Below are 27,106 nucleotides of genomic sequence, written 5' to 3' on the forward strand. Positions count from 1 at the left end.
CACCGTATCACATTGGAACTTACCATTCATGGGTAGAACTAACACAGCGTTTAAAACTAAACAAGACAATTGACTCTGAAAACAAATGGCTAATGTGGGCTGAAACAGAGCATTGGAGAGAAGTTTTGAAACATCTACTATATATAGTAGAATATTTGAGTATGCAGTGTTTGCCTTTTAGAGGAACTACAGATACTCTGCACAAGCGCAACAATGGAAATTTCCTAAAACTTGTAGAATGTATTTCAAAATTTGATAGCGTAATGTCTGAACATCTGCGAAGGATTGCCAATAGAGAGAATTACGCCAATGTTCATTATCTAGGAAAGACCATACAAAATGAGTTTATACAGCTTTTGGCATCTGAGATAAAAAAAACAAATTTTGATGGAAATAAATGAAGCCACTTATTATTCAATCATTTTAGACTGTACTCCTGATATTTCTCACATAGAGCAAAGGACAGTAGTAGTTATCAAAGATGGAAAATATATCGAAGATGGAAAATATATATCAATCCAAGAAAAATTCATTGGATTCTTACCTGTTAATGTCACATCGGGTTTAGATTTAGCAGAAACCATCATTGAAGAGCTCAAACATTTAAAAATTCCTTTAAAAAACATGAGAGGTCAAGGATATGACAATGGCTCCAACATGAAAGGTAAAAATGTTGGTGTCCAAAGAAGAATTCTAAATCTGAATCCTAGGGCATTTTATGTAGCCTGTAACTGCCACTCTCTTAACTTGGTCTTGAATGATGCAGCTTTATCCTGTACTGAAGCAGTCTCCTTTTTCAGTGTTATACAGGACATTTACAATTTTTTCTCAGCTTCCACACATAGGCCCTCATTCCGAGTTGTTCGCTCGCTAGCTGCTTTTAGGAGCATTGCACACGCTAAGCCGCCACCCTCTGGGAGTGTATTTTAGCATAGCAGAATTGCGAACGAAAGATTAGCAGAATTGCAAATAGAAATTTCTTAGCAGTTTCTGAGTAGCTCCAGACTTACTCAGCCATTGCGATCAGTTCAGTCAGTTTCGTTCCTGGTTTGACGTCACAAACACACACAGCGTTCGCCCAGACACTCCCCCGTTTCTTGAGACACTCCCGCGTTTTTCCCAGAAACGGCAGCGTTTTTTCGCACACTCCCAGAAAACGTCCAGTTTCACTTTCCGCCCAGGAACACCCACTTCCTGTCAATCACACTACGATCACCAGAACGATGAAAAATCTTTGTTATGCCGTGAGTAAAATACCTAACTTTTGTGTAAAATAACTAAGTGCATGCGCTCTGCGAACCTTGCGCATGCGCAGTAAGCGACTAATCGCAGTATAGCGAAAATCTGCAACGAGCGAACAACTCTGAATGACCCCCCATAGATGGGACATTCTTAAGAACAACATAAATGGCCTTACTTTGAAACCTTTAAGTGGAACTCGCTGGGAAAGTAGAATTGATGCTGTTAAAGCCATCCGATTCCAAACTGGTGAAATATACAATGCTCTACTAGAAGCCTCTGAAGACATAAAAATGGACCCTTTTTGAAAGGCTGCTGCTGGTGGCTATGCACAGAAAATAAAAGACTTTAAGTTCCTATGTTGTTTAGTCTAATGGCACGATATTCTGTTTAAAATAAATATTGTTAGTAAAATGATGCAGTCCAAAGAAATTAACCTGCAAGCAACAATTGAAATGATCAGTAGCATTAAAAAGTTCTTTGAAGAATATCGCAAGACTGGTTTTGAAACTGTATTAATAACTGCTAAAGAGCTTGCAGAAACCCTTGAAACAAACACCGATTTTCAAGAAGAGAGACAAGTTCGCCCACGAAGAATGAAGCGTCACTTTGATTAAGAATCCACAGACTAACCAGTTATTAGCCCTAGAGATTCCTTCAAAGTAAACTTTTTTATGATCGTGTTGGACACAGCAATCAGTTCATTAAGTATACGTTTTCAGCAACTACAAGAGCACAGTGAAATATTCAGTTTCCTTTATGATATCTACAACTTACCCGACAAGGGGAATGATTATTTGGAGTAGTGCTGCAGTGATTTCCACAAATCATTAACAGATGGTCAACACTCTGATGTAGATGGACATGAATTAAAACAGGAATTAATAGTCTTGTCCAACTTAACACATGATAAAGAAATTTTTAACCCTGTCGAAGTACTGAATTACATATCTAAAAATAGCCTTCGAAAGACCTTTCCAAATGTGACTGTGGCTCTTCGTATACTTCTAACACTGCCGATGACTGTTGCATCAGGAGAACGTTCATTTTCAAAATTGAAACTAATTAAAACTTATTTGCGATCCACTATATCCCAAGAACGTCTGGATGGCTTGGCTCTACTGGCAATTGAGGGAACTGTCCTGGACGATTGCAACATAAACAGTGTTCTGGATGATTTTGCGAAAATTAAAGCTCGGAAAATACGATTTTGAAAGTAAGTATAGTGAGATGACTTGTGTAATTTCAAGTTGTATGGTTTTTTTGTGTGTTTTTTTTAAATTCATGTCTGCATTTTGTATTTCAGATACATTGCATTATGGAACAGCACAGTGTGCATATCAAATGGACTTCACAGTACTTTGGAAAGGCCAAGCTTCTCAACATGATTGAATGCTGTCCTGCAGTCTATCCTGAAAGGCTAGGCACATACCCTGTATTTCCGAAGATTTCCGAAGATTTTGATGCAGTGTTCGAAATTCCTCCACACATCCAATAGTAGGAAAATCATTCTATAAGAGGCATCAGTTTTGCTACAGTAACTAACATATGAGTAAACTAGCTACTTACAATTAGGTCCATATATACAGTATACTTGGACACTGACAAGGCTCATAATTTTGGCTGAAGGCTAGGCACAGGCCTTGTATTTCAGAAGATTTTGAAGCAATTGAAGTGTAGATTTGAATGTTCATATCAAGGATTTGATCAACAGTTATGTATAAAATCTTTGGAAATTGCAGCCGTTTTTATGCAAATGTTCATTTGTAATTCTTTGCTGAGAATCACCAAATGCTGTGTTTCCTCCTTTGTTATGCTTTGCAGCTGTCTTCAGTTGTTGGTTTTTGTGTCTTGCATTTATCTTTGTTTCCAGCAAGTGAAATGCATGCCTGAGTGGGTTGAGATCAGATTATTGAATATCTTGCGAAGTTTAAACTTTATGGTAGACAGTTGATTACACCCATATTTCACTTAATGTGCTTCAAGCTTTTGTGCGTATAATATTTTAAATCTTCCATGCTGGTGGGGGGGGGGGGGAGGGGCGCCACAATCTATATTTGCTTACCAAAAAATGTAGGCTTGGGCCGGCCCTGGGCCTGTGTAATGTTATTTGAACAGCAGCACAACATACAGGGCCAGTATAATGTTATTTGAACAGCAGCACCTCAATATTTTACAGAATACAGGAGCAGTGTGCTTTTCATTTTTAACAACTGCACCCCTGAATTTTTACAACATACAGGGCCAGCAGCACTCCTATATTTTACAGCATACAGGAGCAGTGCGCTTTTAATTTTTAACAACTGCATCCCTGAAATTTTATAGCATATGGGGCCAGTGTAATGTTATTTGAACAGCAGCACAACATATAGGGCCAGTGTAATGTTATTTGAACAGCAGCACCCCTATGTTTTACAGCATACAAGAGCAGTTTGCTTTTAATTTTTAACAAATGCACCCTGCATTTTTTTTTACATCATACAGGGCCAGCAGCACCCCTATATTTTACAGCATACAGGAGCAGTGTGCTTTTAATTTTTAACAACTGCACTCCTGAATTTTTACAACATACAGGGCCAGCAGCACCGTTATATTTTACAGCAAACAGGAGCAGTGTGCTTTTAATTTTTAACAACTGCATCCCTGAAATTTTATAGCATATGGGGCCAGTGTAATGTTATTTGAACAACAGCACAACATACAGGGCCAGTGTAATGTTATTTGAACAGCAGCACCCCTATATTTTACAGCATACAAGAGCAGTTTGCTTTTAATTTTTAACAAATGCACCCCTGATTTTTTTTGTTTACATCATACAGGGCCAGCAGCACCCCTATATTTTACAGCATTCAGGAGCAGTGTGCTTTTAATTTTTAACAACTGCACCCCTGAATTTTTACAACATACAGGGCCAGCAGCACTCCTATATTGTACAGCATACAGGAGCAGTGCGCTTTTAATTTTTAACAACTACACCCCTGATTTTTTATAGCATACAGGACCAGTGTAATTTTATTTGAACAGCAGCACAATGGGGGTCATTCCGAGTTGATCACAGCCAGCAACTTTTTGCTGCTGCTGCGATCAACTAATCCCCGCCTATAGGGGAGTGTTTTTTAGCATAGCAGGGCTGCGATGGCTTGTGCAGCCCTGCTATGCTTAAAAAGTTTCCTGCAAAACAATACCAGCCCTGCTGCTACTTACCCTGTGTGTGACGGATCCAGCGATGAAGGTCCCGGATCTGATGTCAGACATACGCCCTCTGTTCGCCTGGACACGCCTGTGTTCTTCTTACCACTCCCTGAAAACGGCCTCCAACAGTTAGTATCTGCCCCAGAACCCCTCTCCGCTGTCAATCTTCTTTCGTCCAGCGCTGCGCCTTTTTTTTTCGCTGGGCACTCCATTGCATGGCAACATCCATCGCCAGGTAATGATGTGCTTGCACAATGCACATGCCACGCATGCGCAGTACCGACCCGTTCGCACTGCAGCGAAGAATCGCTGCATGCAAATGGGTCGGAATGACCCCCAATATACAAGGCCAGTGGAAAGTTATTTGAACAGCAGCACCCCTATATTTAACAGCATATAGGAGATCAGTTAGCTTTTAATTTTTAGCAATTGCACCCCTGAATTTTTGTAACATACAGGGCCAGCAGCACCCTAATATTTTACAGCATGCAGGAGCAGTGTGCTTTTAATTTTTAACAACTGCACCCCTGAATTTTTATAGCATACAGGGCCAGTGTAATGTTATTTGAACAGCAGCACAATATACAGGGCCAGTGTAATGTTATTTGAACAGCAGCACCCTTATGTTTTACAGCATACAGGAGCAATATGCTTTTAATTTTTAACAACTGCACCGCTGAATTTTTACATCATAGAGGGCCAGCAGCACCCCTATATTTTACAGCATAGAGGAGCAGTGTGCTTTTAATTGTTAACAACTGCACCCCTGAATTTTTACAACATACAGGGCCAGCAGCACCCCTATATTTACAGCATACAGGAGCAGTGTGCTTTTAATTTTTAACAACTGAACCCCTGAATTTTTATAGCATACAGGGCCAGTGTAATGTTATTTGAACAGCAGCACAACATACAGGGCCAGTGTAATGTTATTTGAACAGCAGCACCCCTATATTTTACAGCATACAAGAGCAGTTTGCTTTTAATTTTTAACAAATGCACCCTGCATTTTTTTTTACATCATACAGGGCCAGCAGCACCCCTATATTTTACAGCATACAGGAGCAGTGTGCTTTTAATTTGTAACAATTGCACCCCTTTAATTTTTATAGCATACAGGGTCACTGTAATGTTTTTTGAACAACAGCACAACATACAGGGCCAGTGTAATGTTATTTGAACAGCAGCACCCCAATATTTTACAGCATACAAGAGCAGTGTGCTTTTAATTTTTAACAACTGCACCCCTGAATTTTTATAGCATACAGTGCCAGCAGCACCCCTATATTTGACAGCATACAGGAGACCAGTGTCCCTGCACCCTGTACAACACAATGACAGCCAGGACAGCAACACCTATGTACAGTTGCAGCACCCGGCCGTAACAGTACATGAAACAACGACAGCCAGGACAGCCCGGACAGCACCCCTAACACAGCACAGGTACATCACAGTGACTGCAGCAGCACCCCTACAAAGCACACACAAACTCCACCCAACACCACCACCCACAGAGAGAGACAGAGGTCTGTCTCCCTCACTCTCCAAGTCCGGAGTGAAAATGGCGGCGATGCGTGGCTGTTTATAATGGTTCCAAAATCCACGAGAATCCAACAGTCGGATGATGACGTTTTGCCTCGTTCTGGTTTCCGAGTCTGGTGGGAAGTCCCAAGCCAGACTCGGATCTTGGCTTGGAACGGGATGTTCAGGGAACCGAAATCGCTCATCTCTAGTATACTGCAAATGGGTAGTGGAGCATGGATGTTAGTACAGCTTCATATGCAGATATTAATCAGGTATCTCATAGGCAGTAAGCTGGAGACTTCTGTCACCCACCATGTCACACTACACAGTCTCAAAATGGCTCTGAACATGCTCAATAGAGTTATTGGTGGTAATCTTGGGATAGGAATATTTGAGAAACTATAGCTGTACTGCAATGTACAACATGGCTTTCTTCAATGGGTTTCACCTGTAGAGACTAAACTGGAAAAGGTGAAATGAAAACCCCTCTTTTGTAGTGCCTCTCTTTATGCAGTTGCTTTTAGAGTGTAGTCTCCCTAACCTATTTTCTAAGTTCTCTGTAAGTGGTGTGCTGTTATGGTTGTTTTTAGGGATGTTGTGCAATGGCAAAAAGAACACTATGATATAACATCTTTCTGACTGTGATGTGAGGAGTTTTATGATCTTGAATGCGCAGAAAGTGAAATCTGCCAACATTTATTGTCATTTAAAGCAGGTGTATGGTGCTGTGAGATTTGATGTGAATTGTTCAGTAATGGCAAACATGCATGGGGAAGCTCAATCAGGATACCCATCACTAGTTTTTGGTGGGAGGACTTCAATCATCCACTCTATAGTCCAGACCTTGGACCTAGTTCAGACCTGATTGTAGATGTGCGAAAAAAACGCACATCTACGATCAAAATCTCTAACATGCAGGGGGGGACACCCAGCACAGGGCTGATCTGCCCCGCATGCCGGGTCCTGCCAATGCGGACGTGTAAAAGCATTGCACAGAGGTGTTGCTTTCACACTTGCCGAGTAGCTCCCTGCCTACACAGCCTAAATGCCAAGGCAGGCAGCTAACCGCCATGTTTTTGTGTGACATCACGCAGCCTCCGTGGCCCGCCCTGCAAATGGTACGGACACACCTGCGTTGTGCGGACTGTGTCTGAAATCGCAGCCGCAATGCCGCTAACACATCATGCGACCGCCTCTGCCTGTCAATCACGCAAAGGCAATTGCACAAGTAAGATACCTTCACAATTCACTGTGTGCGCATGCACAGTGCGGCTGCTGCACGTGCACACACAGCACAGGGCTTCAGCTTATTTTGACAGTAATGATGAATTGAATCTTGCAGTCAACAAAGGGTTCAATGGACTGGACATTGCCAGGTAGAACAAGGGCAGTCTAAAATGGGTGTAGTATGTTATACCGGCGGTTGGGAACCCCGCGCCCAGCATATCGGTGCCGGGATCCCGACCGCCGGCATGCTGGCAGCTGGGAGAGTGCAAATAAGCCCCTTGCAGGCTTGCTTACGCTCACCACGCTGCGGGCACGGTGGCGCGCACGCTATTTATTCTCCCTCCAGAGGTGTCATGGACCCACAAGAGGGAGAATAGTTGTCGGTATGCGGGTGTCTTGATTCCAGCAATGGTATACTGAGCGCCGGGATCCCAACAGCCGGCATACTGAATACCACCCGTCTAAAACATGTGGACAATAACATTTTTATTTTTTACAATCAAACGGTCTTTATTTTCTGTGTTACCCTCGTAGGTTTATGGAGGTCAATGTTGATTTTTGCAACATTTCACATTTATATACCTCTCTGCACACAAGGCTGCACTATTTTAATTAGTCTGGATGCTGAATACCAAGGTATTTGGGAAATTAAATCAGAAGATTTAGAACTTTTACACTCATTTTCAAAACTACCAGAAAGGATAAATGGGGCAGATGTATTAACCTGGAGAAGGCACACGGAAGCTATAAACCAGTGATATGTGCAAGCTGATAAAGGCACCAGCCAATCAGATCCGAACTGTTAATTTACATATTGGAGCTGATTGGCTGGGGCCTTTATCACCTTGCACATATCACTGGTTTATCACTGCCTTATGCCTTCTCCAGGTTAATACATCTGCCCCAATGTATCCAAAGGTTTCACAATTTTCATTATGTTGTTCTAAGACATCATGACTGGTCCCATGATGTTTCTGATCTAGTGTTTATCTACAGCTGGAAAAAAAAGCTCTGATGATAACAACTACTAAAGCACCTTAATAGACAAGGTACATTCTGACTCTGTGGGATATATTTATCAAAGCTTGGAGATAGATAAAGTGGAGAGAGATAAAGTACAAACCAATCAGCTTCTGACATTTGACAGGCTTGTTTCAAAAATAACCATTGGGAACAGATCCGCTACTAGACATCTTGGTACCCTTTCCCAGAAAGAGAATTGGCGCCCCTCCACTTTTAAAACAGGGACAGTGCACAGCCAAAGGCGTGTGTCAAAAATATAGGGGCATGGCTTCGTTGGTAAGTGGCGTGGTCACAAAATAACACCAATTCCTATTACGCTGCACAATACTCAACATTTTTCAAATTACGCCACATAGTAATGCCACTTACAAACATTACACCAGGTAAAGTCCCTTATATTCATTACCCCAGGTAAAGCCCCTTTTTACACATTGCACCAGGTAGAGCCAGTCACACATTATTCCAGGTAGAGCCCCCTTTTAAACATTGCACCAGGTAGAATACCCTTTTACAATGCCAGGTAGAGCCCCTTTTACACATTGTGCCAGGTAAAGCCCACTTTTACACATTGCGCCAGGTAAAGTCCCCTTTTACAAATTGTGCCAGGTAGCGCCCCCTTTTACACACTATGCCAGGTAGAAACCCCTTTTACACATTACAACAGGTAGAGCCCCTGTCACACATTATTTCATGTAAAGTCCCCTTTTTACACATTGCACCAGGTAGAGTCCCTTTTTCAAAGCCAGGTAAAGCCCCTTTTACACATTAAGCCCCTTTTACATGTTGTACTTGGTAGAGTCCCCTGTTACACATTATGCCAGTTAGATCTCCCTATTACACATTGCACTAGGTAGAGTTCCCTTTTACACATTGCACCAGGTAAAGCCCCCTTTTCCACACTGCACCAGGTAGAGCCCCCTTTTACACTTTTCACCAGGTAGAGCCCACTTTTACAAAGCCAGGGAGAGCCCCTTTTACACATTGCACCAGGTAGTGCACCCTTTTACACATTGTGCCAGGTAGAGCTCCTTTTACACATTGCACCATGTACAGTCCCCTTTTACACATTGCAGCAGGTAATTACAGTCCTCTTTGAAACATGCGCCAGGTAGAGCCCTTTTTACACATTGCACCAGGCGAGTGACCCCTTTTACACATTGCGCATGTGTGTGGTGGGGTGTGTGTGATTGATGCTTAAAGTTGGCACTGGAGCAGGCGGTGGCCAACCCGTTTGCATGTGTCTCTCTTCTCATGAGAGTCCGGACACAGAAGCGGACGTCAGGACTCTAGAGGGGCGGAGCAGGTACAGGAAGCTGCAGTGCTGCCTCTGTAACAACTGACTGACCAACAGCATAGCCGTGTGGGTGCTGCGGCGGACCTGCTCCCACAGTGCATATGTGCTGTGGGCAAAACACCGCTAGTACACCGCTAGTTACGGCCCTGGTTAGGAACTGATTGATAGGTAGTTTACCTCTCCAAGTTCTGATAAATTACCCCATAAATATGAGTAATAGGCTAGGTTAAAATAAATCTTATTCAAGTTCCAGTCCAAACACCTCTGTAAAACAATACTGTGATATTTGCATAATTACAGTACATATTCTGTTTCTTCCAGTTCACAGTTATGTTTACATCTGGCAATGTATAGAATTTTAGGGCATGAGAGATATGAACTGTAGATACAAATGCTGATTTTGCAATAATTTGATCGCACATGGTCTTTGCACCTCACCACTAGTTATTTCTCTGTTGGACACAAACTGAAGTCGGAATGGTACCAACTCCCTCAAAACTTTGAAACTGAATCCAATACTTCCCTGCTGGCTTTGTCAAGTGGCCTGTGGTCAAAGACTGTAATTGTGGACTCTCAAAATAAGAAAAACAGACAGAAGACCATGTACACTATGGAGCCTAGAGACACTTAACTGATGTTAAAGAAATTGTTGGAAGTGATCTGACATTGCTATTAAAAACTGGCATTTGACTGCTCAGCCATTTAAAGGCTAAATTGTCCATACTAATGTAGGAAGACCTGAATTACTGACTTTGAAAAAGGGTCTGTAAACATTGCATCACTCAGAACAGGGTGTTCTTTATCCATGCCACAGAATTCTGCTCTGAATGTTATAAATAGACCAAACTAGTACACACAGAAAGCTTATTTTTCCTGCAAGGACAATTGAAAAATACGAACCAACTTTAACATAACTTCTGAGGTCAAGCAGATTATTGGGACCATTTAAATGATTATTCATGGTGCTCATTTGGATCCTGATAAACCAAATGGTCCTATTTACCAAGGGGGCCTATATATTACTAATAGCTGGATATCCTTCAAAAACTCCTGTTTTCGGAAGAACCCACAAATTTAAAGTGTCTGGAGACTACAGCAGATATTGCCCTATATTGTACACTTCACCCTTGTAAAAAGTCACCAGATTTATCTATATTACAAATTACAACGATTGTTACAGACAATAGTTTTATTGTGAAGTAGAAGGCACTTTCAGTTTTTTTTTTTTTAATACTGTAAGTCAAATGAAAAATCTCCTTGAGTAAGCAGTTAACCTCTTGTTGCACAGTTAAAATATATTTCCCTAACAATCGGCTTTCAATTAGCCTCTATCTGTGAGTCATTTAAAATGTCAGCTGCTATGGATAAAAGACCCACTAATTCAAATAACAATTGAATACTGTGTGGTCTATTTACTAAGCATTGCACGGAGATAAAGTGGACTGAGATACTGTACCAGCCAACCAGCCCCTAACTATGATTTTTCAAACCCAGCCTGTGACATGGCAGTTAGGAGCTGATTGCCTGGTATTTTATCTCCATCCACTTGATCTAGAACCCTGTGAATCTGAAGCAAAGCTGTGAATATGAAGACTGAAGAGCATTCTAAGAAAACCACCACATCATACTAACTGAACATCGCATAGAGGCAGCTATTCCTCATATTTCAGCATCAGAGCAAGGAGGAGATGTGTGAAGGAAGCCACAGAGAGGGCAACTATCACTTTGATGAAATTAGTGCTTAGTGGCTAAGACTGATGTGAAGGTGCCCCTGTTAGTAGAGATGAGCGGGTTCGGTTCCTCGGAATCCGAACCCGCCCGAACTTCAGTTTTTTTTACACGGGTCCGAGCGACTCGGATCTTCCCGCCTTGCTCGGTTAACCCGAGCGCGCCCGAACGTCATCATCCCGCTGTCGGATTCTCGCGAGGCTCGGATTCTATCGCGAGACTCGGATTCTATATAAGGAGCCGCGCGTCGCCGCCATTTTCACACGTGCATTGAGATTGATAGGGAGAGGACGTGGCTGGCGTCCTCTCCGTTTATAGAGAAGAGAGTGAGACTAGAGTAGAGAGAGACACAGTATTTACTTTAGTAATTTTGGGGAGCATTAGGAGGAGTACTACTACTTGCTGAAGTGATAGTGTGACTGTATATCTGACTTGTGGGGGAGACAGTGGGGAGCAGTTAGAGTCTGAGAGCAGGAGTACATATTTTAACGTACAGTGCACACTTTTGCTGCCAGAGTGCCACACTGCCATTGTGACCACACTGACCACCAGTATATATTGTGATTGTCTGCTTAGGAGTACTACTTGCAAGTTGCTGATAGTGTGACCAGTGACCTGACTACCAGTTTAATTAATCACCACCAGTTTAATATATATATATATATATATATATATATATATAATTGTATATAATATATATATAATTGTATACCACCTACCCGTGTTTTTTTTTTTTCTTTCTTCTTGATACATACTACTATAGTAGCTTACTGTAGCAGTCTGCGGTGCTGCTGAGCTGACAGTGTCCAGCAGGTCCGTCATCAGTCATTACATAATAAATATATATACCTGTCCGGCTGCAGTACTAGTGATATTTTATATATATATATATATATATATATATATATATATATATTAATTTCATCTCATTATCATCCAGTCTATATTAGCAGCAGACACAGTACGGTAGTCCACGGCTGTAGCTACCTCTGTGTCGGCAGTCGCTGGTCCATCCATAATTGTATACCACCTAACTGTGTTTTTTTTTTTCTTTCTTCTTGATACATACTACTATAGTAGCTTACTGTAGCAGTCTGCAGTGCTGCTGAGCTGACAGTGTCCAGCAGGTCCGTCATCAGTCATTACATAATAAATATATATACCTGTCCGGCTGCAGTACTAGTGATATTATATATATATATATATATATTAATTTCATCTTATTATCATCCAGTCTATATTAGCAGCAGACACAGTACGGTAGTCCACGGCTGTAGCTACCTCTGTGTCGGCAGTCGCTGGTCCATCCATAATTGTATACCACCTACCCGTGTTTTTTTTTTTTTTCTTTCTTCTTGATACATACTACTATAGTAGCTTACTGTAGCAGTCTGCGGTGCTGCTGAGCTGACAGTGTCCAGCAGGTCCGTCATCAGTCATTACATAATAAATATATATACCTGTCCGGCTGCAGTACTAGTGATATTATATGTATATATATATTAATTTCATCTCATTATCATCCAGTCTATATTAGCAGCAGACACAGTACGGTAGTCCACGGCTGTAGCTACCTCTGTGTCGGCAGTCGCTGGTCCATCCATAATTGTATACCACCTACCCGTGTTTTTTTTTTTCTTTCTTCTTGATACATACTACTATAGTAGCTTACTGTAGCAGTCTGCGGTGCTGCTGAGCTGACAGTGTCCAGCAGGTCCGTCATCAGTCATTACATAATAAATATATATACCTGTCCGGCTGCAGTACTAGTGATATTATATATATATATATATATTAATTTCATCTCATTATCATCCAGTGTATATTAGCAGCAGACACAGTACGGTAGTCCACGGCTGTAGCTACCTCTGTGTCGGCAGTCGCTGGTCCATCCATAATTGTATACCACCTACCCGTGTTTTTTTTTTTTTCTTTCTTCTTGATACATACTACTATAGTAGCTAACTGTAGCAGTCTGCGGTGCTGCTGAGCTGACAGTGTCCAGCAGGTCCGTCATCAGTCATTACATAATAAATATATATACCTGTCCGGCTGCAGTACTAGTGATTTTATATATATATATATATATTAATTTCATCTCATTATCATCCAGTCTATATTAGCAGCAGACACAGTACGGTAGTCCACGGCTGTAGCTACCTCTGTGTCGGCAGTTGCTGGTCCATCCATAATTGTATACCACCTACCCGTGGTTTTTTTTTCTTTCTTCTTGATACATACTACTATAGTAGCTTACTGTAGCAGTCTGCGGTGCTGCTGAGCTGACAGTGTCCAGCAGGTCCGTCATCAGTCATTACATAATAAATATATATACCTGTCCGGCTGCAGTACTAGTGATTTTATATATATATATATATATATATATATATATATATATATTAATTTCATCTCATTATCATCCAGTCTATATTAGCAGCAGACACAGTACGGTAGTCCACGGCTGTAGCTACCTCTGTGTCGGCAGTTGCTGGTCCATCCATAATTGTATACCACCTACCCGTGGTTTTTTTTTTCTTTCTTCTTGATACATACTACTATAGTAGCTTACTGTAGCAGTCTGCGGTGCTGCTGAGCTGACAGTGTCCAGCAGGTCCGTCATCAGTCATTACATAATAAATATATATACCTGTCCGGCTGCAGTACTAGTGATATTATATATATATATATATATATATTAATTTCATCTCATTATCATCCAGTGTATATTAGCAGCAGACACAGTACGGTAGTCCACGGCTGTAGCTACCTCTGTGTCGGCAGTCGCTGGTCCATCCATAATTGTATACCACCTACCCGTGGTTTTTTTTTCTTTCTTCTTGATACATACTACTATAGTAGCTAACTGTAGCAGTCTGCGGTGCTGCTGAGCTGACAGTGTCCAGCAGGTCCGTCATCAGTCATTACATAATAAATATATATACCTGTCCGGCTGCAGTACTAGTGATTTTATATATATATATATATATATATCAATTTCATCTCATTATCATCCAGTCTATATTAGCAGCAGACACAGTACGGTAGTCCACGGCTGTAGCTACCTCTGTGTCGGCAGTTGCTGGTCCATCCATAATTGTATACCACCTACCCGTGGTTTTTTTTTCTTTCTTCTTGATACATACTACTATAGTAGCTTACTGTAGCAGTCTGCGGTGCTGCTGAGCTGACAGTGTCCAGCAGGTCCGTCATCAGTCATTACATAATAAATATATATACCTGTCCGGCTGCAGTACTAGTGATATTATATATATATATATATATATATATATATTAATTTCATCTCATTATCATCCAGTGTATATTAGCAGCAGACACAGTACGGTAGTCCACGGCTGTAGCTACCTCTGTGTCGGCAGTCGCTGGTCCATCCATAATTGTATACCACCTACCCGTGTTTTTTTTTTTCTTTCTTCTTGATACATACTACTATAGTAGCTAACTGTAGCAGTCTGCGGTGCTGCTGAGCTGACAGTGTCCAGCAGGTCCGTCATCAGTCATTACATAATAAATATATATACCTGTCCGGCTGCAGTACTAGTGATTTTATATATATATATATATATATATATTAATTTCATCTCATTATCATCCAGTCTATATTAGCAGCAGACACAGTACGGTAGTCCACGGCTGTAGCTACCTCTGTGTCGGCAGTTGCTGGTCCATCCATAATTGTATACCACCTACCCGTGGTTTTTTTTTCTTTCTTCTTGATACATACTACTATAGTAGCTAACTGTAGCAGTCTGCGGTGCTGCTGAGCTGACAGTGTCCAGCAGGTCCGTCATCAGTCATTACATAATAAATATATATACCTGTCCGGCTGCAGTACTAGTGATATTTTATATATATATATATATATATTAATTTCATCTGATTATCATCTAGTCTATATTAGCAGCAGACACAGTACGGTAGTCCACGGCTGTAGCTACCTCTGTGTCGGCAGTCGCTGGTCCATCCATAAGTATACTAGTATCCATCCATCTCCATTGTTTACCTGAGGTGCCTTTTAGTTGTGCCTATTAAAATATGGAGAACAAAAATGTTGAGGTTCCAAAATTAGGGAAAGATCAAGATCCACTTCCACCTCGTGCTGAAGCTGCTGCTACTAGTCATGGCCGAGACGATGAAATGCCAGCAACGTCGTCTGCCAAGGCCGATGCCCAATGTCATAGTACAGAGCATGTAAAATCCAAAACACCAAATATCAGTAAAAAAAGGACTCCAAAATCTAAAATAAAATTGTCAGAGGAGAAGCGTAAACTTGCCAATATGCCATTTACCACACGGAGTGGCAAGGAACGGCTGAGGCCCTGGCCTATGTTCATGGCTAGTGGTTCAGCTTCACATGAGGATGGAAGCACTCAGCCTCTCGCTAGAAAAATGAAAAGACTCAAGCTGGCAAAAGCACCGCAAAGAACTGTGCGTTCTTCGAAATCCCAAATCCACAAGGAGAGTCCAATTGTGTCGGTTGCGATGCCTGACCTTCCCAACACTGGACGTGAAGAGCATGCGCCTTCCACCATTTGCACGCCCCCTGCAAGTGCTGGAAGGAGCACCCGCAGTCCTGTTCCTGATTGTCAGATTGAAGATGTCAGTGTTGAAGTACACCAGGATGAGGAGGATATGGGTGTTGCTGGCGCTGGGGAGGAAATTGACAAGGAGGATTCTGATGGTGAGGTGGTTTGTTTAAGTCAGGCACCCGGGGAGACACCTGTTGTCCGTGGGAGGAATAGGGCCGTTGACATGCCTCGTGAAAATACCAAAAAAATCAGCTCTTCGGTGTGGAAGTATTTCAACAGAAATGCGGACAACATTTGTCAAGCCGTGTGTTGCCTTTGTCAAGCTGTAATAAGTAGGGGTAAGGACGTTAACCACCTCGGAACATCCTCCCTTATACGCCACCTGCAGCGCATTCATAATAAGTCAGTGACAAGTTCAAAAACTTTGGGCGACAGCGGAAGCAGTCCACTGACCAGTAAATCCCTTCCTCTTGTAACCAAGCTCACGCAAACCACCCCACCAACTCCCTCAGTGTCAATTTCCTCCTTCCCCAGGAATGCCAATAGTCCTGCAGGCCATGTCACTGGCAATTCTGACGAGTCCTCTCCTGCCTGGGATTCCTCCGATGCATCCTTGCGTGTAACGCCTACTGCTGCTGGCGCTGCTGTTGTTGCTGCTGGGAGTCGATGGTCATCCCAGAGGGGAAGTCGTAAGCCCACTTTTACTACTTCCACCAAGCAATTGACTGTCCAACAGTCCTTTGCGAGGAAGATGAAATATCACAGCAGTCATCCTGTTGCAAAGCGGATAACTGAGGCCTTGACAACTATGTTGGTGTTAGACGTGCGTCCGGTATCCGCCGTTAGTTCACAGGGAACTAGACAATTTCTTGAGGTAGTGTGCCACCGTTACCAAATACCATCTAGGTTCCACTTCTCTAGGCAGGCGATACCGAGAATGTACACGGACGTCAGAAAAAGACTCACCAGTGTCCTAAAAAATGCAGTTGTACCCAATGTCCACTTAACCACGGACATGTGGACAAGTGGAGCAGGGCAGGGTCAGGACTATATGACTGTGACAGCCCACTGAGTAGATGTATGGACTCCCGCCGCAAGAACAGCAGCGGCGGCACCAGTAGCAGCATCTCGCAAACGCCAACTCTTTCCTAGGCAGGCTACGCTTTGTATCACCGGTTTCCAGAATACGCACACAGCTGAAAACCTCTTACGGCAACTGAGGAAGATCATCGCGGAATGGCTTACCCCAATTGGACTCTCCTGTGGATTTGTGGCATCGGACAACGCCAGCAATATTGTGTGTGCATTAAATATGGGCAAATTCCAGCACGTCCCACGTTTTGCACATACTTTGAATTTGGTGGTGCAGAATTTTTTAAAAAACGACAGGGGCGTGCAAGAGATGCTGTCGGTGGCCAGAAGAATTGCGGGACACTTTCGGCGTACAGGCACCACGTACAGAAGACTGGAGCAACACCAAAAACGCCTGAACCTGCCCTGCCATCATCTGAAGCAAGAAGTGGTAACGAGGTGGAATTCAACCCTATATATGCTTCAGAGGTTGGAGGAGCAGCAAAAGGCCATTCAAGCCTATACAATTGAGCACGATATAGGAGGTGGAATGTACCTGTCTCAAGCGCAGTGGAGAATGATTTCAACGTTGTGCAAGGTTCTGCAACCTTTTGAACTTGCCACACGTGAAGTCAGTTCAGACACTGCCAGCCTGAGTCAGGTCATTCCCCTCATCAGGCTTTTGCAGAAGAAGCTGGAGGCATTGAAGGAGGAGCTAAAAGGGAGCGATTCCGCTAGGCATGTGGGACTTGTGGATGGAGCCCTTAATTCGCTTAACAAGGATTCACAGGTGGTCAATCTGTTGAAATCAGAGCACTACATTTTGGCCACCGTGCTCGATCCTAGATTTAAAACCTACCTTGGATCTCTCTTTCTGGCAGACATAAGTCTGCTGGGGTTCAAAGACCTGCTGGTGACAAAATTGTCATGTCAAGCGGAACGCGACCTGTCAACATCTCCTCCTTCACATTCTCCCGCAACTGGGGGTGCGAGGAAAAGGCTCAGAATTCCGAGCCCACCCGCTGGCGGTGATGCAGGGCAGTCTGGAGCGACTGCTGATGCTGACATCTGGTCCGGACTGAAGGACCTGACAACGATTACGGACATGTCGTCTACTGTCACTGCATATGATTCTCTCACCATTGAAAGAATGGTGGAGGATTATATGAGTGACCGCATCCAAGTAGGCACGTCAGACAGTCCGTACTTATACTGGCAGGAAAAAGAGGCAATTTGGAGGCCCTTGCACAAACTGGCTTTATTCTACCTAAGTTGCCCTCCCACAAGTGTGTACTCCGAAAGAGTGTTTAGTGCCGCCGCTCACCTTGTCAGCAATCGGCGTACGAGGTTACTTCCAGAAAATGTGGAGAAGAAGATGTTCATTAAAATGAATTATAATCAATTCCTCCGTGGAGACATTGACCAGCAGCAATTGCCTCCACAAAGTACACAGGGAGCTGAGATGGTGGATTCCAGTGGGGACGAATTGATAATCTGTGAGGAGCGGGATGTACACGGTGATATATCGGAGGATGATGATGAGGTGGACATCTTGCCTCTGTAGAGCCAGTTTGTGCAAGGAGAGATTAATTGCTTCTTTTTCGGTGGGGGTCCAAACCAACCCGTCATTTCAGTCACAGTCGTGTGGCAGACCCTGTCACTGAAATGATGGGTTGGTTAAAGTGTGCATGTCCTGTTTATATAACATAAGGGTGGGTGGGAGGACCCAAGGACAATTCCATCTTGCACCTCTTTTTTCTTTTCTTTTTCTTTGCGTCATGTGCTGTTTGGGGAGTGTTTTTTGGAAGGGCCATCCTGCGTGACACTGCAGTGCCACTCCTAGATGGGCCAGGTGTTTGTGTCGGCCACTAGGGTCGCTTATCTTACTCACACAGCTACCTCATTGCGCCTCTTTTTTTCTTTGCGTCATGTGCTGTTTGCGGAGTGTTTTTTGGAAGGGCCATCCTGCGTGACACTGCAGTGCCACTCCTAGATGGGCCAGGTGTTTGTGTCGGCCACTAGGGTCGCTTATCTTACTCACACAGCTACCTCATTGCGCCTCTTTTTTTCTTTGCATCATGTGCTGTTTGGGGAGTGTTTTTTGGAAGGGCCATCCTGCGTGACACTGCAGTGCCACTCCTAGATGGGCCAGGTGTTTGTGTCGGCCACTAGGGTCGCTTATCTTACTCACACAGCTACCTCATTGCGCCTCTTTTTTTCTTTGCGTCATGTTCTGTTTGGGGAGTGTTTTTTGGAAGGGCTATCCTGCGTGACACTGCAGTGCCACTTCTAGATGGGCCAGGAGTTTGTGTCGGCCACTAGGGTCGCTTATCTTACTCACACAGCTACCTCATTGCGCCTCTTTTTTTCTTTGCGTCATGTGCTGTTTGGGGAGTGTTTTTTGGAAGGGCCATCCTGCGTGACACTGCAGTGCCACTCCTAGATGGGCCAGGTGTTTGTGTCGGCCACTAGGGTCGCTTATCTTACTCTCACAGCTACCTCATTGCGCCTCTTTTTTTCTTTGCGTCATGTGCTGTTTGGGGAGTGTTTTTTGGAAGGGCCATCCTGCGTGACACTGCAGTGACACTCCTAGATGGGCCAGGTGTTTGTGTCGGCCACTAGGGTCGCTTATCTTACTCACACAGCTACCTCATTGCGCCTCTTTTTTTCTTTGCGTCATGTGCTGTTTGGGGAGTGTTTTTTGGAAGGGCCATCCTGCGTGACACTGCAGTGCCACTCCTAGATGGGCCAGGTGTTTGTGTCGGCCACTAGGGTCGCTTATCTTACTCACACAGTTACCTCATTGCGCCTCTTTTTTTCTTTGCGTCATGTGCTGTTTGGGGAGTGTTTTTTGGAAGGGCCATCCTGCGTGACACTGCAGTGCCACTCCTAGATGGGCCAGGTGTTTGTGTCGGCCACTAGGGTCGCTTATCTTACTCAAACAGCTACCTCATTGCGCCTCTTTTTTTCTTTGCGTCATGTGCTGTTTGGGGAGTGTTTTTTGGAAGGGCCATCCTGCGTGACACTGCAATGCCACTCCTAGATGGGCCAGGTGTTTGTGTCGGCCACTAGGGTCGCTTATCTTACTCACACAGCTACCTCATTGCGCCTCTTTTTTTCTTTGCGTCATGTGCTGTTTGGGGAGTGTTTTTTGGAAGGGCCATCCTGCGTGACACTGCAGTGCCACTCCTAGATGGGCCAGGTGTTTGTGTCGGCCACTAGGGTCGCTTATCTTACTCACACAGCTACCTCATTACGCCTCTTTTTTTCTTTGCGTCATGTGCTGTTTGGGGAGTGTTTTTTGGAAGGGCCATCCTGCGTGACACTGCAGTGCCACTCCTAGATGGGCCAGGTGTTTGTGTCGGCCACTAGGGTCGCTTATCTTACTCACACAGCTACCTCATTGCGCCTCTTTTTTTCTTTGCGTCATGTGCTGTTTGGGGAGTGTTTTTTGGAAGGGCCATCCTGCGTGACACTGCAGTGACACTCCTAGATGGGCCAGGTGTTTATGTCGGCCACTAGGGTCGCTTATCTTACTCACACAGCTACCTCATTGCGCCTCTTTTTTTCTTTGCGCCATGTGCTGTTTGGGGAGTGTTTTTTGGAAGGGCCATCCTGCGTGACACTGCAGTGCCACTCCTAGATGGGCCAGGTGTTTGTGTCGGCCACTAGGGTCGCTTATCTTACTCACACAGCTACCTCATTGCGCCTCTTTTTTTCTTTGCGTCATGTGCTGTTTGGGGAGTGTTTTTTGGAAGGGCCATCCTGCGTGACACTGCAGTGCCACTCCTAGATGGGCCAGGTGTTTGTGTCAGCCACTAGGGTCGCTTATCTTACTCACACAGCTACCTCATTGCGCCTCTTTTTTTCTTTGCGTCATGTGCTGTTTGGGGAGTGTTTTTTGGAAGGGCCATCCTGCGTGACACTGCAGTGCCACTCCTAGATGGGCCAGGTGTTTGTGTCGGCCACTAGGGTCGCTTATCTTACTCACACAGCTACCTCATTGCGCCTCTTTTTTTCTTTGCGTCATGTGCTGTTTGGGGAGTGTTTTTTGGAAGGGCCATCCTGCTTGACACTGCAGTGCCACTCCTAGATGGGCCAGGTGTTTGTGTCGGCCACTAGGGTCGCTTATCTTACTCACACAGCTAACTCATTGCGCCTCTTTTTTTCTTTGCGTCATGTGCTGTTTGGGGAGTGTTTTTTGGAAGGGCCATCCTGCTTGACACTGCAGTGCCACTCCTAGATGGGCCAGGTGTTTGTGTCGGCCACTAGGGTCGCTTAGCTTAGTCATCCAGCGACCTCGGTGCAAATTTTAGGACTAAAAATAATATTGTGAGGTGTGAGGTATTCAGAATAGACTGAAAATGAGTGGAAATTATGGTTTTTGAGGTTAATAATACTTTGGGATCAAAATGACCCCCAAATTCTATGATTTAAGCTGTTTTTTAGTGTTTTTTGAAAAAAACTCCCGAATCCAAAACACACCCGAATCCGACAAAAAAAATTCGGTGAGGTTTTGCCAAAACGTGGTCGAACCCAAAACACGGCCGCGGAACCGAACCCAAAACCAAAACACAAAACCCGATAAATTTCAAGTGCACATCTCTACCTGTTAGCCATATCAAGATCTCTGCAAACAACTGGCCTGTATGGGAAGGTGGCTAGACAGCAGCCATTACTGGAATAAAATACACATGAAAGTATAAAAATATTGTCACAAATTCAATATGTGGCACAAACAGAACACTGCCCATTCCTCAGCAAACACCATCATAACAGTAAAGTATTGGGGTGGCAGAATCATGTTGTGGGGATCATTTTCCTCAGCAAGGGCAGAGATTGTTATTACAATCGAAGGAATGCTGAATAGCGCAAATCACAGAGAGATACTGCAACCTGCATCAATCTGCTTGAAAACAAGAGCTTGATTGAAAGTTCACCTTTCAGCAGGACAATGCATAAGGTCAAAGTAAGACTAGCATGGTTGAACAACAAAACAGTTGGAAGTTCTACAATTGTCAAGTCAAAGTCCAGATCTCATTCCAATTGGGAATCTGATACTGTTTGGAAATTGTAGTTCACAGGCATTATACAACCAAGTTAACCACTTGCCTGGCATGGTCGCAACCGATGCGACCACACCAGCAGTGTTTTATCTGACCTGTTCGCACAGGATGCGACCAGTCAAATAAATAGCATTAGCAGCGGCAGGGAAGGGAAACTTCCCTCCGCTGCGGCTGTCAGAGGGACCAGGAGGTCCCTCTGCCTCCCTGCACCCTCCCCCTGTGTCTGCCGTGCTGCCGATCATTGCTGATCGGTCAGCACGGCAGGATCCCCCAGCAGCTGCAGACAATAGCAGCCGCTGGGGAAGTATAAACCCCCCCCCCCCCAAGCCACCTCCAGATCCCCCTGTGTACCTGGCAGCTGTCCGGGATATAAAACCTAAAGTCGCGATGGCTGCGATGTCCCCGATGTTCTGATGGTCGTGATGTTCCCGATTGATGTTTCGATGTTTGAGAAAAATCCTTTTTTTTTTATCCCCCAAAAAATTATTTTTTTTACACTTTTTTTTACTAAAATCATTTTGGATAAGGTTAAATTCATGTTCTTCACCTAATTCACTCATAAAAAAAAACAATTTCGGAGCGATTTTTTGGGGAAAAAATCGTCAGTTAAGTGGTTAAATAACTTGAAGCAAAGGACAAAAATAATTTCCAAATTGAGTCCTAACCTCGAGGAACCTTACCCCAAAATACTTAAAGCTGAAATTATAACAAGAAATGTTGTTTTAAAATAAAAAAAATACTGTATATACTAGAGATGAGCGGATTCGGTTCGGTAATTCCCGCCTGACTCGGAAAACCCGAACGAGGCAAAACGTCATCATCCCGCTTTCGCATTCTTGCGGGATTCGGATTCCATATAAAGAGCCGAGCATCGCCGCCATTTTCACTCGGGCATTGTAGAGAGTACAGAGAGGACGTGGCTACGTTCTCTCAGTGTCAGTTCTCAGTATCAGGGCTCAGTATCAGTGCTCATTGTCTTGTGCTGCATCGTGCTGCTCAGTAATACTAGTACAGTGTCTTGTGCTGCATCTTGCTGCTGTAGGGTGCTGTGGTAGTAGTGTCCTGTGAGTGTGCATCGGTCATCATCATTCCAGTCACAGTGGTATCTGGGGGGTGACAAAACCAGAGTGCTTTTGTGCTGCTCACTAATACTAATACTAGTAGTGTCTTCTGCTGCATCGTGCTGCTCAGTTTCAGTTCTCAGTAGTATCATCAGTGCTCAGTATCACTGCTCATTGTCTTGTGCTGCATCGTGCTACTCAGTAATACATTACTAATACTAGTACAGTGTCTTGTGCTGCATCTTGCTGCTTTAGGGTGCTGTGGTAGTAGTGTCCTGTGACTGTGCATCAGTCATCATCATTCCAGTCACAGTGGTATTTGGGTGGTGACAATTCCAGAGTGCTTTTGTGCTGCTCACTAATACTAGTACAGTGTCTTATGCTGCATCGTGCTGCTCAGTGTCCGTTTTCAGTAGTATCATCTCATAAGTGCTAGAGATGAGCGCCTGAAATTTTTCGGGTTTTGTGTTTTGGTTTTGGGTTCGGTTCCGCGGCCGTGTTTTGGGTTCGACCGCGTTTTGGCAAAACCTCCCCGAATTTTTTTTGTCGGATTCGGGTGTGTTTTGGATTCGGGTGTTTTTTTAAAAAAACACTAAAAAACAGCTTAAATCATAGAATTTGGGGGTCATTTTGATCCCATATTATTATTAACCTCAAAAACCATAATTTCCACTCATTTTCAGTCTATTCTGAATACCTCACACCTCACAATATTATTTTTAGTCCTAAAATTTGCACCAAGGTCGCTGGATGACTAAGCTAAGCGACACTAGTGGCCGACACAAACACCTGGCCCATCTAGGAGTGGCACTGCAGTGTCACACAGGATGTCCCTTCCAAAAAACCCTCCCCAATCAGCACATGACGCAAAGAAAAAAAGAGGCGCAATGAGGTAGCTGACTGTGTGAGTAAGATAAGCGACCCTAGTGGCCGACACAAACACCGGGCCCATTTAGGAGTGGCACTGCAGTGTCACGCAGGATGTCCCTTCCAAAAAACCCTCCCCAATCAGCACATGACGCAAAGAAAAAAAGAGGCGCAATGAGGTAGCTGACTGTGTGAGTAAGATTAGCGACCCTAGTGGCCGACACAAACACCGGGCCCATTTAGGAGTGGCACTGCAGTGTCACGCAGGATGTCCCTTCCAAAAAACCCTACCCAATCAGCACATGACGCAAAGAAAAAAAGAGGCGCAATGAGGTAGCTGACTGTGTGAGTAAGATTAGCGACCCTAGTGGCCGACACAAACACCGGGCCCATTTAGGAGTGGCACTGCAGTGTCACGCAGGATGTCCCTTCCAAAAAACCCTCACCAATCAGCACATGACGCAAAGAAAAAAAGAGGTGCAATGAGGTAGCTGACTGTGTGAGTAAGATTAGCGACCCTAGTGGCCGACACAAACACCGGGCCCATTTAGGAGTGGCACTGCAGTGTCACGCAGGATGTCCCTTCCAAAAAACCCTCCCCAATCAGCACATGACGCAAAGAAAAAAAGAGGCGCAATGAGGTAGCTGACTGTGTGAGTAAGATTAGCGACCCTAGTGGCCGACACAAACACCGGGCCCATTTAGGAGTGGCACTGCAGTGTCACGCAGGATGTCCCTTCCAAAAAACCCTCCCCAAACAGCACATGACGCAAAGAAAAATAAAAGAAAAAAGAGGTGCAAGATGGAATTGTCCTTGGGCCCTCCCACCCACCCTTATGTTGTATAAACAAAACAGGACATGCACACTTTAACCAACCCATCATTTCAGTGACAGGGTCTGCCACACGACTGTGACTGATATGACGGGTTGGTTTGGACCCCCCCCAAAAAAGAAGCAATTAATCTCTCCTTGCACAAACTGGCTCTACAGAGGCAAGATGTCCACCTCATCATCACCCTCCGATATATCACCGTGTACATCCCCCTCCTCACAGATTATCAATTCGTCCCCACTGGAATCCACCATCTCAGCTCCCTGTGTACTTTGTGGAGGCAATTGCTGCTGGTCAATGTCTCCGCGGAGGAATTGATTATAATTCATTTTAATGAACATCATCTTCTCCACATTTTCTGGATGTAACCTCGTACGCCGATTGCTGACAAGGTGAGCGGCGGCACTAAACACTCTTTCGGAGTACACACTTGTGGGAGGGCAACTTTGGTAGAATAAAGCCAGTTTGTGCAATGGCCTCCAAATTGCCTCTTTTTCCTGCCAGTATAAGTATGGACTGTGTGACGTGCCTACTTGGATGCGGTCACTCATATAATCCTCCACCATTCTTTCAATGGTGAGAGAATCATACAGATGTAGCCACCTTTATCTTGAGTGGCCGCGGCGGTTGGCCCGTTCGACCATACGCAGCGTACTGTGGCGTAGCGAGGCGCGCCTAGCCACAGAGAGGCTATCTAATCGCACGGAGACAGACATTTGACGTTTGGCGTTACCTTTACGTGTAATACCTGCGATCAGCCACCAGATGTCGCTTTTTACAATCACCACTGCGCATGCGTGTGGTCTCCCGTAAAATACAATACTGACATACATAATAAGGACTACTTTACTAAGGCGTCTCATTACGCTGCATACAGCAAATACTGTACTCATTACGCTGCATTATTTAATACAGTACTGTACAGTATATACAGTACGACACCGACGCAAATACAGTAGTACAGCATACAGTATATGATCATCTACAATACTTTATGAATACTGTATGTGAGCGTCCGAGTCCCGCAGACAAAACACTACTGTAAAACCAGTAGTGTACACTGTCGCAAATGGATGTGTGTTACAAGTTCACTATTGCCTCTCAAGATTAGGAATTTTCTACAGTATGTTATCGTCTTAATCCCGTAGCCATTACAGCATAATCAAAACCAACGGATTTATACATTTGTCTGCGGCGAAGTGGTGAAGTGTTTCGCTTCCTATACTCAGAGTCCAGGGTTCGATTCCTTAAGTACTAATGCATGTTACTGTAGTTTTTTTCAGACACTTTATTATTTTTTTTATTCACCCCCACCTCGTGGCAGGCAGCAGTTGGGTATGGAATGAGAAATGGCATAAGCTGTGCAGGCTACGGGGCGATGCTGAAGGAGCGTCACAATCCCCTAGCCAAAATACACAGAGATACTGTAAGCGTATACTGTAAGATACTGTAAGCGTGAGATACTGTATTGAGCTAGGGGATTGTGACGCTCCTTCAGCATTGCCCCCTGAACTGTGAAATGTACAGTATGCCATATTGTATCTCACTCCATATCCGAGCGCTGCCACGTGCTGGGAGTTCACGGTCGGCGGCCATGTTGTCAGGTTGCTAAGCGATCCAGCTCGGTATACCGTAATGTGCATAGACCTCGCTTATCCCAATGTAATTGAGCTAGGGGATTGTGACGCTCCTTCAGCATCGCCCCGTAGCCTGCACAGCTTATGCCATTTCTCATTCCATACCCAACTGCTGCCTGCCACGAGGTGGGGGTTCATGGGTAGTGGTCGTTTTGACAGTGTGCTATGCGATTGAGTCCGGTGTACCGTAATACTGTATGCAATCCTACAGTAGCTTATCCCTCCCCTGTGTATTTTGGCTAGGGGATTGTGACGCTCCTTCAGCATTGCCCCCTGAACTGTGAAATGTATGCCATATTGTATCTCACTACATATCCGAGCGCTGCCACGTGCTGGGAGTTCACGGTCGGCGGCCATTTTGTCAGGTTGCTAAGCGATCCAGCTCGGTATACCGTAATGTGCATAGACCTCGCTTATCCCAATGTAATTGAGCTAGGGGATTGTGACGCTCCTTCAGCATTGCCCCCTGAACTGTGAAATGTATGCCATACTGTATCTCACTACATATCCGAGCGCTGCCACGTGCTGGGGGTTCACGGTCGGTGGCCATTTTTAGTGTGCATAGAACTCGCTTATCCACATAGGCCCCTGTGTTTTTAACTACTATATTGAGATGCACATTTCTAGGCCTACAGTATTTAATATACAGTAAGCAGCATTGTTGTTAGGCAATAATTGAAGAATTTACATACAGTACTGACATGTACTGTATGTAATGCTTGTACATCATGTCAGTCGACCCTTATGCTGTACACTACTGTAAGTCTCACAGGGCCCATGCACTTCCAAGGAGGGTT

At 44.2% G+C, this 27,106-nt stretch overlaps 1 long non-coding RNA gene across 1 annotated transcript in view; it reads left to right on the forward strand.

Annotated features, from left to right (window-relative positions):
• The first annotated feature begins 2,266 nt into the window (after positions 1 to 2,266).
• Positions 2,267 to 27,106, forward strand: part of LOC134943523 (uncharacterized) — a 179,190-nt gene continuing 154,350 nt past the window's right edge. Inside the window, exons 1-2 of the long non-coding RNA XR_010181587.1 lie at positions 2,267 to 2,455; positions 2,546 to 2,736. This is a non-coding gene — a long non-coding RNA (uncharacterized LOC134943523). The remainder of the gene's footprint in view (positions 2,456 to 2,545; positions 2,737 to 27,106) is intronic.

This window comes from Pseudophryne corroboree, chromosome 7 (genome assembly GCF_028390025.1).
Source record: "Pseudophryne corroboree isolate aPseCor3 chromosome 7, aPseCor3.hap2, whole genome shotgun sequence".
Lineage (NCBI taxonomy): Eukaryota > Metazoa > Chordata > Amphibia > Anura > Myobatrachidae > Pseudophryne > Pseudophryne corroboree.